The sequence below is a fragment of the Sciurus carolinensis genome, chromosome 4 (assembly GCF_902686445.1).
Source record: "Sciurus carolinensis chromosome 4, mSciCar1.2, whole genome shotgun sequence".
Classification (NCBI taxonomy): domain Eukaryota; kingdom Metazoa; phylum Chordata; class Mammalia; order Rodentia; family Sciuridae; genus Sciurus; species Sciurus carolinensis.
The window spans coordinates 20155897-20168711 of record NC_062216.1 but is presented as its reverse complement, the minus strand read 5'-3'; positions in this window follow the sequence as shown (position 1 = coordinate 20168711).

Sequence of the window (12815 nt, the reverse complement as noted above, 5' to 3'; positions counted from 1 at the left end):
ACCAGCAATGTATGAGTGTACCTTTCTCCCCACATCCTTGTCAACACCTGTTGTTGCTTGTATTCTTGATAATCGCCATTCTAATTGGGGTGAGATGGAATCTTAGGGTGGTTTTGATTTGCATTTCTCTTATTACTACAGATGTTGAACATTTTTCAATATATCTGTTGATTGCTTGTAGATCTTCCTCTGTGAAGTGTCTATTCATTTCCTTAGCCCATTTGTCAATTGGGTTATTTGTATTCTTGGTGTAGAGTTTTTTGAGTACTTTATAGATTCTGGAGATTAGCGCTCTATCTGAAGTATGATTGGCAAAGATTTTCTCCCACTCTGTAGGCTCTTTCTTTGCATTGCTGATAGTTTCCTTTGCTGAGAGAAAGCTTTTTAGTTTGAATCTATCCCAGTTATTGATTCTTGCTTTTATTTCTTGTGCTATGGGGGTCCTGTTGAGGAAGTCTGGTCCTAAGCCGACATGTTGAAGATTTGGACCGACTTTTTCTTCTATAATCTGCAGGGTCTCTGGTCTGATTCTGAGGTCCTTAATCCATTTTGAGTTTAGTTTCATGCATGGTGAGAAATATGAGTTTAGTTTCATTCTGTTGCATATGGATTTCCAATTTTCCCAGCACCATTTGTTGAAGAGACTACCTTTTCTCCATTGCATATTTTTGACCCCTTTGTCTAGTATGAGAAAATTGTATTTATTTGGGTTTGTGTCCGTGTCCTCTATTCTGTACCATTGATCTACCTGTCTATTTTGGTACCCATACCATGCTGTTTTTATTACTATTGCTTTGTAGTAGAGTTGAAGTTCTGGTATTGCGATACCCCCAGCTTCATTTTTTCTGCGAAGGATTGCTTTGGCTATTCTGGGTTTTTTATTCTTCCAGATGAATTTCATAATTGCTTGTTCTATTTCTGTAAGGTACGTCATTGGGATTTTAATTGGAATTGCATTGAATCTGTATAGCACTTTAGGTAGTATGGCCATTTTGACAATATTAATTCTTCCTATCCAAGAACATGGGAGATCTTTCCATCTTCTAAGGTTTTCTTTAATTTCTTTCTTTAGTGTTCTGTAGTTCTCATTGTAGAGGTCTTTCACCTCTTTTGTGAGATCGATTCCCAAGTATTTTATTTTTTTCGAAGCTATTGTGAATGGGGTAGTTTTCCTAACTTCTCTTTCTGAAGATTCATCACTTATGTATAAAAATGCATTAGATTTATGAGCATTGATCTTATATCCTGCTACTTTACTGAATTCACTTATGAGTTCTAAAAGTTTTCTGGTGGAATTTCCTGGTTCCTCTAAGTATATAATCATATCATCAGCAAATAGGGATAGTTTGAGTTCTTCTTTTCCTATTGGTATCCCTTTAATTTCTTTGGTCTGTCTAATTGCTCTGGCTAGAGTTTCAAGGACGATATTGAATAGAAGTGGTGAAAGAGGGCTTCCCTGCCTTGTTCCAGTTTTTAGGGGGAATGCTTTTAGTTTTTCACCATTTAGAATGATATTAGCCATGGGCTTAGCATAGATGGCCTTTATAATGTTAAGGAATGTTCCCACTATCCCTATTTTTTCTAGTGTTTTGAGCATGAAGGGATGCTGTATTTTATCAAATGCTTTTTCTGCATCTATTGAAATAATCATGTGATTCTTGACTTTAAGTCTGTTGATATGGTGAATTACATTTATTGATTTCCTGATGTTGAACCAACCTTGCATCCCTGGGATAAAACCCACTTGATTGTGGTGCACTATCTTTTTAATATATATTTGTATGTGATTTGCTAAAATTTTGTTAAGAATTTTTGCGTCGATGTTCATTAAGGATATTGGTCTAAAATTTTCTTTCCTCAATGTGTCTCTGTCTGGTTTAGGTATTAGGGTGATATTGGCTTCATTTAATTTAATTTTATTGTTAGGCTTTGGAAAATTTTTATTGCATTGTTTTCATGTGGAAGCACTGACAGAATCAAAAAGAGGCAGCATATTTCACTTACTTTTCTGGAAAATTACGTAGATTAATTTTCTCCCTACCCAGGACTAGACTGAATAAAACTTATCCCCACCCCCACCCCAAGCAAAAGCTAAAAAAGGAGGTGTGTGACAACCACTAAAAAACAAATCAGGGTGTAGGAACTCACAGATGGTCAGGATTGAGACTGGATACTTTTGTGTCTGAGGGTACTCTACCTCCTCACCTCTCCCCACCATCTTTCCTATCTTCTTATATTTTACCATTTTCTTGTTCAGGTGATTTTCTACCCTTCATTGATCTTTGTGAAACATATGTTATAGACTCAGAGAATTTCAAAGCATGAAAGAATCTTAGATTAAACATGGAAATCTTTATTTTGATGCAGGAATTTCTTTTACACCCTGCCCAGGAGGTGATTATCTGTCCCCTACTTTTGTACTTGCAACAGAAGTGAGTTTATACCTGTCTAAATATAGCCATGTTGAGTATTATCTTTGTCTAGACTCCCTTGAAGTTACTTACTGAGTATATAGCAGTGGAATGTGAACAGAGGCGATGTGCACCATTTTCAAATCAGAGATTTAAAACATTGGAGCGTCCACTGTCCACCTGTTCTCTACTTCTAGGAACCAGAATGTGGATATACCTGCAATGCAGTTTAAATCAGGCAGACCAGAAAAAAGAACAATGAACGAACAGCCCCCTGCCACCCATCTCTTATCACAAAACCAGAAAGTCAACCAACCAACCAAATACCCTGGAGGATGAAGGGTGGCAGAGATACAAATTGAAGGAAACTGGGTCCTGAATGGCTACCACATTCTGAGACATAACACTACCCAGATTGTTGTGTAACAGAGCAATCTTCTTTAGGCTGGTGAATTAGTACTGACTTTCCAATACAGTGCCCTCTCTTTGTCCTAGCTCATGCAGGCATACTTCAATTTTTCCTGTTGTCTGGAAGAGATTGGTTAAGATTGCATTTATCTATTTCTTGAAAGTATCATAGCACTTGCCTATAAAATCATGTATCTGACATATTCTTAAGTGGAAAATTTAAAAAAACAGATTTTATTTATTTAACAGGTATATAACAAATCATTATCTATTTATTTTCTCAATCAGTTTTGGTAAGTTATATTATCCTAGGAATTTTTCCATTTTGTATGCGTGTTAGAATTTGTTGGCAAAAGTTTAAAATTTTTTTGATTTTTAAAATCTGTTATGTCTGTAGTTATGGTTCTTTTTTCAATTTTTACATTATTTACTTGTGATTTAACATTTTTAAGATCATAGTTGTGCTAGTCATAATTGCCAGTCATAGTTCTCTTTTCAAAGAACATTTTTTTTTTTTTTTTTTGATGCTGGGGATTGAACTCCAGGACCTTTGACATGCTGGGCAAGCACTGTTCTACAAGAACCAACTTTTGGTTATATTAATGTTTAATTAGGTTGTATCCTTTTAAATTCCAGTTCTAACATTATTCTTTTATTCCTTCTAAATTCTTGGGGTTAAATTTTGTTCTTCTTGCTATGTTATTTAATGAGATACTTAGTTAATTAATTTTCAGTCATGAAACTATGAATTATATAGAAATATATTTTTAAATTTCAAAATTTAGAAATGAAGCAGTTTCAAGGAATTAGTATCAATTACTGAGAAAGATTTTAAGAATCATATTCTGATACTAGATTTGTCAGTTTCTCCTTGAGGTTCAATAATTAAAGAATTTTGCATTATGTATTTTGAACCACATTACTTGGTGCATATAAGCTTAGAATTGTCATAACTTCCTAGAAAATGGAATCTTTTTTATTATAAATTGCTTCTCTCTATATCTGTTAATGCTTTTTGCACTAAAGTAAAATTTTCTCAGGAGTGATATAACACCTGAGATTTCTCTTGAATGCTATTGGTATTTTTTCCCCCTCAGTTTCTTTGTCTTTTATCTTTACCTTTTGCAAACAATGTACACTTGATTTTTAAGATTCACTTTGGCAATCTTGTGTTAAAACTAAGTATTAATTTGGAGTTATTTCCATCTCTATTTATTCTACATTTACTGTTTTTTCTTTCTTTACTGCCTTCTCTCGCATTAAGCTTTATTTTTGTTTAAACTTTTTTTGTTGTTCAATTTCCCGCTACTGGATTCAAAATTGTATTGTAACTCTAAACATTTAAAAATGCACACTGACCACAAAAAGTTTACCTTTAACTAACAACTTTATACTGTTCCTAAAAATTCAAGGGCATTTTATATTATTTTATTAAATCTTTTTTGTAGTTGTAGAAGGAAAAAAATGCCTGTATTTTATTTTATTTTTTTGCTTTATGATTTTTATTCACTTTATTTTAAACTTTGATCTATTCAAAGCACCAACATATTTATCCATTTTTTCCCCTAAAGAATTAAGAGCAAACTTTTTTTTTTTATTGTAAACAAATGGGATACATTTTGATTCTCTGTACATGGAGTAAAGACATACCTTTCATGTAATCATAAATTTACACAGGGCAATGTTTTTTGATTCATACTGCCATATTTTCCCCCTTACCCCCCATCCCACACACCCCTCTTTTCTCTCTATACAGTCCTTCCTTCCTCCATTCTTGCCCCCCTCCCTAACCCTAACCTTAAACCTAACCCTAACACTAACCCCTCCCACCCCCCATTATATGTCATCATCCGCTTATCAGCTAGATCATTTGTCCTTTGGTTTTTTGAGATTGGCTTATCTCACTTAGCATGATATTCTCCAATTTCATCCAATTGCCTGAAAATGCCATAATTTTATCATTCTTTATGGCAGTAATATTCCATTGTATATATATATGCCACAGTTTCTTTATCCATTCATCAATTGAAGGACATCTAGGTTGGTTCCACAATCTGGCTATGGTGAATTGAGCAGCAATGAACATTGATGTGGCTGTATCTCTGTAATATGCTGATTTTAAGTCCTTTGGGTATAGGCCAAGGAGTGGGATAGCTGGGTCAAATGGTGGTTCCATTCCAAGCTTTCTGAGGAATCTCCATACTGCTTTCCAGAGTGGTTGCACTAATTTGCAACCCCACCAGCAATGTATGAGTGTTCCTTTTTCCCACATCCTCGCCAACACCTATTGTTGCTTGTGTTCTTGACTTTTATCTGGAGTATTAGGTCTATTTGACATACAACAGATGACTTTACACTACCCATGATGAAAACTAGTTAAATATGATTTTAGTCTCCACTCTACTTGAACTTTCTTCATCCTAACACCTTGCAATGCTCCAACCCCAGAATCATGGGAAGATCCTGGAAGTCTCATGAAGAGCAAAACGCTGGGAAATAGTGAAGTGAGCTTAGCTGAGATGTTCATTGCCTAAGTCTGTAGATCTCCCAAAGTGATTCTTTGCTAACATACCCCATTTAGATATGGAACCTATTACCAAAGGTAGAGATTTTGCTGCCCCGAGTTCAGTATTCTTGGGTGGGCCATAAAATTGTTCTCCTCTGAATGCTGCTATCTCTTCAGGTATTTGTTTATTTTTAATGTGGTGCTAAGGATTGAACCCAGTGCTAGGCACACATGCTAGGCAAGTGCTCTGCCACTGAGCTACAGCCCCAGCCCCTCAAGGACATTTTAAATGATTTAACACCAACTGATATTTCATTCAGTCAATTTTATTTAGATTTCATTGTTTACCTTTTTTGCTTACTTGTCATTTTAACATTTCATTTGTTTCTTCTCTAATAATTTTCTTTATGCTGAAACATCTTATTTGAATGTTTAGTAGGGATCTCTTAATTATTATAAGCAGTATTTTTTTGTCTGAAAAGGCATACTTTCATTTTGCAAAGTAGTTTTCTTGTTTATAATGTCCTGTATGGTGAGATATTTTCTCTAGCATTTTGGAGATGTAATTCAACTGCCTTTTGAATTATACTGTAGTTTTCTGTTGTTATGAGAAGTTAGATGCCACCTTCTTCTTGCTATGTAAGTAGTCTCTATTTTCCCTAGTGACTTCCAGATCTTCTCTGTTTCTTTGTTATGTGCAGTTATATGATATGTTTTATTTTGTTTTTAAGGTTTGGTTGAGTTCATTTGGTCTTGAATCTGTTTCTTGAATCAGTTTTGAATACTTGGTTTGCATTATTTCTGCAAATATTTCCTCTGCTCTATATTTGCCCACTTAGTAATTATTAACTTCATTTCCCCCCTCCCCTTCTCTCATAGCTAAGGAAATTCAACTTTGGTGATAGCACAGAGATTCATGTGAGAAGATAAAGACAGAGATTCATTATTTGGAATCTTTCAATTTTGTCTGTAGTATAATATCTCTGCCAAATGCTTCCTCTTGATGGATACTTTCAAATCTGCATATGATGAAGTTTGGACAATAGGAGACTGTGAATGCTTTTAGATCTCTTCTGTTTCATTTCATTGACTCCCTCCATGTCATGTTTTTAGCAGCTCTCAGTCCTGTGCTTGTCCAATTTTGATGATTTCTGCACTCCTTGCTACAGTGGATTTTATCGACTTTCCTGACTTTCTCAAATTAAAAGGGGCTCACTTGCTCAGAGGGGTCAATGAATTGGGGGCAGAAGCATTTTTGAATGACAAGGTGTCATCTCTTTTATGTGTCATTAAGTTAGGCTACTGTAATCTTTCTGTGTTTTCTAATTATAGGCAACTCTGCTTTGATGAAAATTTAGAAAAACGAAGTTTAGGAAGCCCTGTGCAACCAGCTGGAAACTTAGGAATGATGTATTTCCTTCATCAACATGTACAAAGAGTTCTACTTAGTGACCTTATTTTTCTTTGATAATGGTAAATTTAGTACATGTCTGCTTTCTCAAAGGACAAAAAAGTTAAGTTTTTTACTTTTGTTTTTGGTAATTAAAGGATAATCAATCCATACTTCTAAGGAGGAAGGAGTAAATGAGTTAGCAGGGCTTGGGTTTAATTAAGATGAGTGAACTTTGAAAGAAAGGTGACTTCTTGTTTTTATAGATTTTGTTTTACTAGCCAGTGTGGTCAAAGAGAATATATATTTCACCATTTACTCACTTGTCTTGATATTTTAATTTTAACTTATTAGTTTATTATCAGTTTTTTTTTTTGCTAGCATAATGGGATGCCCATATCTTGCTTTCATTTTATTTCTAATGAGTAAAGTTGAACATTATTTATAGGTAATCATTGTGTAACTTCAAGGTAGAAGAAACTTGCTAGAAGTGTAGTTTTGAGGTAGAGCGATTGGAGTACCTGGTATATTTCATGGATTTATAGGTTCTTTTAGTTGGAGAAGTTGGCAGAAGAAATACCTTCATATAAAAAATCATAAAATGTTTCATGAAGGTTCTGGAGGCTTAAAAGATGAGGAGGATTTGTCATCTGATATAAATGGTTGAAGGTTTTGATTTACCTGATTTTTAAAATTTTTTCAGTTGTAAATGGACACAATGCCTTTATTTTATTTATTTATTTTTATGTGGGTGCCAAGGATCAAACCTAGTGCCTCACACATGCTACGCAAGCGTTTTACCAATGAGCTACAGTTGCAGCCCTTACCTGAAGTTGATTTACTATGTTCATGTTGCCTAAACATAGGGAGAATTCACCCTCAAAACAAAAAACAGTTAGTAGGTTAGATTTTTTTTTTTTTTTAACTAGAACTGTTGATGTGGCCTTTGTTTTTTTGGAGTGTGAGAGACTACGCTGAATAACTTGATATAGGAAATAGCCTTGTGAGAACCAGAAATCTAAATCAATCAAGTTAACAAGCTGGGTCAGACAGGTTCCAGAGAGTCTGTAAAGTTTTAGGTAGCTTGACTACAGGCCAGATATGTTTGAAGGAGTCAACCCAAAGGCATTAAGTCTTGCCAAGAAGAACATAGCTTCCCGCTTTATGCCTTAGCTCCAAGGTCAACTGGAAGAAAAGCAGAGGGTAGTGGATGGGAGGGGCTTACTTGTTCAACAGGATGATGCTGGCCAAGTGAGGTTGCAAGGGGAGCTCTGGCCAGCTAGAGCAGCGGGAGAGGCACTTCACTTTGGGATCAATACTTGTCCCATTTCTTTGATATGTAGAAAATAACTCAAAGAAGAGCCAGAGGACCAAATTCTCCCTTTTTGTTCTTTGTTTTTTTGTTTTTGTTTTTTTTTGGGGGTGCTGGCAATTGAACGCAGAGGCACCTGACCACTGAGCCACATCCCCAGCCCTATTTTGTATTTTATTTAGAGAAAGGGTCTCACTGAGTTGCTTAGTGCCTTGCTTTTGCTGAGGCTGACTTTGAACTCAAGATCCTCCTGCCTCAGCCTCTCAAGTTGCTGGGATTACAGGTGTGTACCACAACACCCAGTCCAGATTCTCTTCTCATAAAATAAAATATTCTCACAATGTTGGATCAGATTGTTCAGGTGCACTCCTTGATTTGGGGTGTGATGATATGAATTTGAAAGAGTAATGGTGAATCATTATTTGTAGTTCTCCTATCTCTTGTGTCTTTGTAGTTTGTATTACATATGCAATGAAAGGTATTCGAAAACAGTAATAGACTTTCTGCTAACTGTCATCCTACCCTTTCAAAAGCAAGGGAGGCTGCAGAACAGACTAAAAGAATTTCCAAGTAAGCATAGACAGCTAGAACTGTATGATTGGAAATAAACCACATTTGAACATTTGCCATCAAGGTACTTTAGCAAATAGGAAAAAGAAATGAAAATAGAGCATCATTCCTATGCTTAGGAATTTGAGTGTGGTTCTTCGGTCTATTGCAATATAACCCTCAACTAAACTCCATACACTTTCCCACCCTCTGTGCATCTTTTGAAATCTTAATAAAAAATTACTATCAGGAGAAAACCTTTGCACAAACTATTCCTCTGACAAGTGATTAATATCTAAAATACATAAAGAACTCAAACAATAGCCAAAACAAATACATGAACAATTTAATTAAAAATGGACAAGTAATCTAAATAGACGTTTCTCAGAAGATGACTTGCAAATGGCCAAAGAGAATATGAAAAATACTTAATAGCTCCAATCATCAGGGAAATACCATCAAAACTACAATGAGAGTTCATGTAACCCTGGTTAGAATGGATATATTAAAGAGACAAAACAGGAAAAAGTGGTAGCTAAGATGTGGATAAGAACTCTCATACATTGTTGGTGGGATTGTAAATTAGTACAGCCATTATGGAAAACAGTATAGAGGTTCCTCAAAAAACTAGAAATAGAACTACCATATGATCCAGCAATTCCACTACTGGGTATAAATCTGAAGAAAAGGAAATCAGTATGTTAAAGAGATACCTGCACTGCCATGACTATTTTAGAACCATTCAAAATAGCCAAGATGGAGAATAAATTTATTTATCACTGACAAATGATGAGATAAATGGAATTAATATATATACACAATGGAATATTATTCAGCCATGAGAATGAAATTGTGTCATTTGCAGCAATATGTATGAGCCTGAAGGATATCATGTTAAGTGAGATTAAGTCAGGCACAACAAGACATATACTGTATATTCACACTTATATGTGAAAGCTAAATAAGTTGATCTCATAGAAATAGAGAGTAGAATAGGGGTTGCCAAAGACTGGGAAAGGTGGGAGGTGGGAATGAGGAGATATTGGTTAATGGGCATAGGGTGCAGCTAGATAGGGGAATAACTTCTGATATTCTATAATCCAGTAGGATAAGCAAGATTGACAACAATGAATTGAAAATTTCAAAATATTAGAGGATCTTCAATGTTCTAACATAAAGAAATGATAAATGTTTGAGGTGATGGATATGTCAATAACCTTGATATTATTTTTATACATTGGATACATATAATGAAAAATTATACCATATTCCACAAATAAGCATTGCTATGTTCATTAAAAATAACTTCAAAATTCTTATTCAGTTTTGGTCAAGGAAACAGATTGAATGTGTTGGCTAAGATGATATTTATTATCAAGTTTCTGATTTCCAGAATAAGGCCACAGGTAAGTTACTTCTTGTATGAAATATTCCCTGCACTTGTTATTTTGTGTGTGTTAATCTGGGAAGGCATCCCTATCATACAAAATTCACATTAAAATTGCTGATAGAAGCAAACCTATTCAAGAAAATAAATTTTTTATATCACTATTATAGAGTGAGAAGGGCAATAATATATTCCAGTTTTTTTCCATTTAGTATATTGCTCTCTTTGCAATCCTACTCCATTACATTTTATCTCTTCCCCCGTCACATTCCAATAAACTATTCTTTATCTTCTCTTACCTAGTGTGTTATCTCTTTTGTACCTTTATCCTTCTAAGTTCTATCATTATTTATTTAGAGTTAGTTTCCCCCTCTTTTAAAATTCCCTGTCTCTGGAACTGTCACAGGATTCTGCAATGCTCTTATGGACCTGCTACATTGTTCTTAATCAAAAGTATGAATGATAGTTTCAATTACATTGCCGAAGATTTACCTACTAATTGATTTGAGATGAAAATTCATTCTTCAGGCGAAAAGTCCTAAATAAGGCTGGGGAAAAGCCTTTAATGGAGGGAAAAAGGCAAACAAAATAACATGGAATTCTTATTTGTTCATTTCTGGAGCAATGTAGGAGAGATATGTAAATAATGGAGCTATTTATATCAGCTGTCACTCCACTTTATCCAAGAAGTAACTCGGCAGTTCCTTTAAACAATTCTGCCTGGCATCTATTTGGATGGGTGATAACTGTAAAACATTTTCAGTGTCAAGAACTATACATTTTGATGCCATTTTTCATTTTAATGGAGTCAGAAGCTTTGCAAACAGTCCTGATGGAAATCTTCAACCGACCCTGAAACCTTTGTTACATTATACAGGCAAAGGAAAAGGCAAGAGTTTTGTCTCTGTGAATATTTGATTATATGCACCAAGTTCTTTTTTCTTTTTCTTTTCTTTTGCACTAGGTTTTAATTGAGAGTGCATGAAGAAAAATAACTTTAATGTTTGGGAACTGATTAGACACATTTCCAACTGCATATAGGTTTTTTCTTGCATTAAAAATGCAAACATTTGGAGTCTTTAAAATAAATATGCTGTTGCTTTGTTAAATATTTGTTGAAACATTTATTTTGCTTTGCTGGGAAACATCCTTTACTCCAGGCTATGTGATTCTCTCAAAAAATTTCTTTTCTATTAGCAAACGTCTTTACTGAGCTGCTAGATCCTGTGCTTGAAAAAATACTTAAAAAATAGTTTTATGAACTGGTTCATTTCCTTTCTCCTTGTCTTTTATCATTTTATTTTTACTTAAGAAATCTAAAATACTTTAGCTTATTGAATGTGTATTTAAAGATAATGTTATAAAAATGTATTTTAAGTTATTTTCTTTGGTGCACTATATTAAAAAACTTTATAAGTAGTTATATTCTTTTGTTTCCATTATATAATTAATGTAACAAAATTTATATATTCTGTAAATAATTTTTCCTGTTTCCATTCTATAGTTATGTATTATGAAAAATTAATACTATGTTTATATAAGAAAAAGGCCTCTTTTTTTTGTTATCTATACCAAGAGACTTGCTTTAATTCATTTTTCAGTTTGCACAACACAAAAATGATTGCTTCTAGTTTTTGGAAAGCCATGCTGTGCTGTGAAATGCATTGTCTTTAGCAACACACAATCTTTAGTATAAATAATGTACATGAAACTGTAAATTCAGGAAAACTGGATAGAGATTTTAGCCTTTGGTCCTTCAACCATGTGGTTTTGAACATTATTCCATTTCTCTGCACTGAGTTTTCATCACTGGTAAAATTGGAAGTCATACTTTCCTAAATGTATAAGAAGTTGACCATATGATGAGATAAACAAGGAAAAAATACTTTGGTGTACATGGATCTTTCCCATTGAGTGAACCAGGATTATCCTTAAACTTAAAGATTTTTACTTGGTGAGCCAGCATGACCTGTGAAACCAATGCAATACAGTGGGAAAAAAATAAAAACTCTCTGGTGACCCAGATAAAAAATGTACGTATTCTAGTTATCTCATTCACTTGTTAGTGATGCTAGCAGTTTATTCACCTCTCTGTTAGGGGACTCAAATATACTGTCAAGATAAGGAGATGGACTCATAGTAGTATTGTGAGGTAAAATGAATAAAAAGGAATTTCTGTTTATAAAAATCACAAATGACATCGTAAGTGCTACACAACACTTTTATCATTCTACCTCCCAAGCATAGCTTCTGGAATTAATGTATTCATGAATCTAAATCATGCAGTAGTTTTGGTACAAAGTAAGTAGATATAATTTTCCTGCCCATTTTTCCCATCAAATTGCTCTTACTTCCTGAAATAGTTCATTCAGATTCACAAGAATCAATAGCAATCAGTTGTGTCTTCATTCTACATTTGTAAACTTCACTGCTTAACACTTTCACAAACCTAGAGAATCCACAAACCCATAGACCTTAATTATTCACTGCTATAGACAAAAAGAAAAACAGAAACAAAAATACAAGTTAAGTGGTGTCTGTAGAACATTTTTGGAAATGCCCTCTGGTTATTGGGAGCAAAACAACTTTATGTATGTGGTCAAGCCACTCCATTTAAAATGCTTAACTTACAGTATACCACATTACCAATCTGCGATAATGTGAGGTAGTTGGAAAGCCAGAGAGACAGGGACATACTGGAAGGGGATGAAATAAATTGGTGAGTCCTTCTTTGAAGTTGATGCAGGATGAGAATAAAGCAGTTCCCAGTAACTCAAACATGTCCAAGAGTAAGTATGAGGGCTACATTTTGTATTTCCAAAAGACTGAGTGAGAGGAATTATTCAAGCTCT